The following is a 2,461-nucleotide window of genomic DNA, read 5'->3' as shown; positions in this document are numbered from 1 at the left end:
TAGGGGAGAATATGGAAGGAATTGGAGGAGTGCAAACCATGATCAGGATATAGTGTATGCATTTTTTCAATTAAAATAAAATAAAAAATATTTCAATCATACCAATATGTGTACTTTGCATCCTCGGAATAATAAATTTGTATCCCCATAAGTCAAACCCTCTCTTGAGTGGCTCTCAACTCCCATTACATGTGGAGGACAAAGAGAATAAGCAGGATTTCTCCCCCTTATGTTCTGAACTCTAGCTCAGACCTGCGGAAGCCAACTATGTTTGGGTGCAGGCTGCAGGTGCCTGGGGAGCACTGTGTGCTCACTGCACAGAGGTAGACAGCGGAGTCACTGGGCTGGGAGTCTCTGATGTGCAGGGAAACATGCAGGCTGGCTCTATTGAGGTGAGCTGTAAATCTGCCTTCTTTCTTGTTGCCATTAGAGAATATGGATATTAGTGCTTTGGGGCCTTTCCCAGGATGCTGTTGGTACCACCAGATGGACTGAGAAGCACTGTCACTGAAAGTGCAGTTGAGGGAGGCCATGGCTCCCTCTGGGACAATGAGGGATTCTGGGCTCTGCTGCACCTTCTCCTGGCTGCTCACCCCTGTGCAGAAAGACAAAGGTCAGATGGTCAAGACTGGATGCATTTGGATGTTAACACTCTAGAACTGCTTTTCCACAGGCCTCCCACCTGATTTTGTTGCAGAGTGAGAATATTAGCATTTTTACCCTCCAGCCTAAAATAGGCAATACCCTTATATATTGTATTTTTATATTCCCGTAGAAATGACCAAACTCACCACCTAGTTGAAGCCAGAGGATCACTAGTGAAACATGTAAGGAATGCATTACTCTTTCACTGAAGATTCACAATTCAAGCCAGCAAAAGGGGTGGCATTTAGGCAGTTTCAGTTCTTCTGCTTGAAGATGCATAAAAAGAAAGAGAGAAAAAAAAAAACAACAACTGTTCATCCAATTAGAAAGAAGGTCCTAGTTTTCACTGCTACATCAAAAGCCTTCTACCTCCCTCTAAACCACTCCCCAACACACACACACACACACACACACACACACACACACACACACACACACACACACACACACACAGTGTTAGGACCATATGAGAAAGTGCCTCTGGGTCTTTGAGAAGATACTGCCATCCTGTGGATTCACCTTAGTGTCAAAGAAATACTTCAAGCACAGATTCTTCTTATGAGAACTATTATTACAGGTGATGGTTTAGTCAGGTGAGAAATTTAAGCCATTTGCTCAAGTTTATGTACGTGTGTACTTATGCTTACATTTTCCACCAAATGTCAACTTATTTTCCCTAGTCACATTTTTGTAATGTTTCTAAAGCTTTACAATCAAATCATAGTTTATGTTTTTATCTATGCTCTGTGTCAGCTCATACACCCCTACATTATCCCATTATCAGTTTTTTTAATGACATGTAACTAGATAGGTCATGGGACCTAGAATCTAGTATATTATTAAGTGGACTTAGCCTTTAAAAAGACTCGTAATGCCATGTTGTTATATCGCCAAGTCAGGATGTCACACAACCCTCATTAGGGAAGCTTTTCATAATAGGTGGCAATTAACATAGAGACCCACAACTAGTCAATGTGCAGAGAGTGCTCAGTCCTAAATAGGACATTAATAGCCTATCACTTCCATAAAGACTCAAGGTTCTTTACAGAAAAGGGAATGGAAGAATTGAAAGAGCCAGGGGTGGTGGATGAGTTCAAGGAGACTGTTTTCAAAACAAAACCAACGAGGCATATATATGTGTTGTGACAGCAGTTGTGACAGCATGCATATGACCTGTGCAAGCTCAATAATGACATAATTCTTGGATGGAAGATGGGAGGGAGCAAAAATTCCATCCTTAGCTGAGAGAAACTAGCATAATAGCTGGTGGGAGGAGAGGTAGATTTTTTTATTGTCTTAGTCAGGGTTTCTATTCCTGCACAAACATCATGACCAAGAATGGTCCCACCCACAAGGGGCCTTTCCCCCTTGATCACTAATTGAGAAAATGCCTTACAGTTGGATCTCATGGAGGCATGTCCTCAACTGAAGCTCCAACTGTGATAACTCCAGCTGTGTCAAGTTGACACAAAACTAGCCAGTACACATAGCATAATAAACTGGAGTTCTTTATGCTATTGAGGGATCTAGATGCCTCCTCTCTATGCTCTCCTCCCCCCAAAAAAGTGTTTATCCAATGAGCTGGTACCAATTTGTCTTTGTCAGGGTTTCTATTCCTGCATAAACATCATGACCAAAAAGCAAGTTGGAGAGGAAAGGGTTTATTCGGCTTACACTTCCATACTGCTGTTCATCACCAAAGGAAGTCAGGACTGGAACTCAAGCAGGTCAGGAAGCAGGAGCTGTTGCAGAGGCCATGGAGAGATGTTCTTTATTGGCTTGCTTCCCCTGGCTTGCTCAGCCTGCTCTCTTATAG

The 2,461-nt window shown here is 42.5% G+C and overlaps 1 pseudogene; it reads right to left on the bottom strand.

The window, feature by feature from the left end:
- Positions 1-227: 227 nt before the first annotated feature.
- LOC147001877 (T-cell receptor alpha chain V region 2B4 pseudogene) lies at positions 228-840 on the bottom strand (annotated as a pseudogene).
- Between the last annotated feature and the right edge of the window lie 1,621 nt (positions 841-2,461).

Source organism: Mus caroli, unplaced genomic scaffold (genome assembly GCF_978045245.1).
Source record: "Mus caroli unplaced genomic scaffold, Mus_caroli_1 scaffold_12, whole genome shotgun sequence".
Taxonomy (NCBI): Eukaryota; Metazoa; Chordata; class Mammalia; order Rodentia; family Muridae; genus Mus; species Mus caroli.
This window is presented reverse-complemented; position numbering and strand designations above follow the sequence as displayed.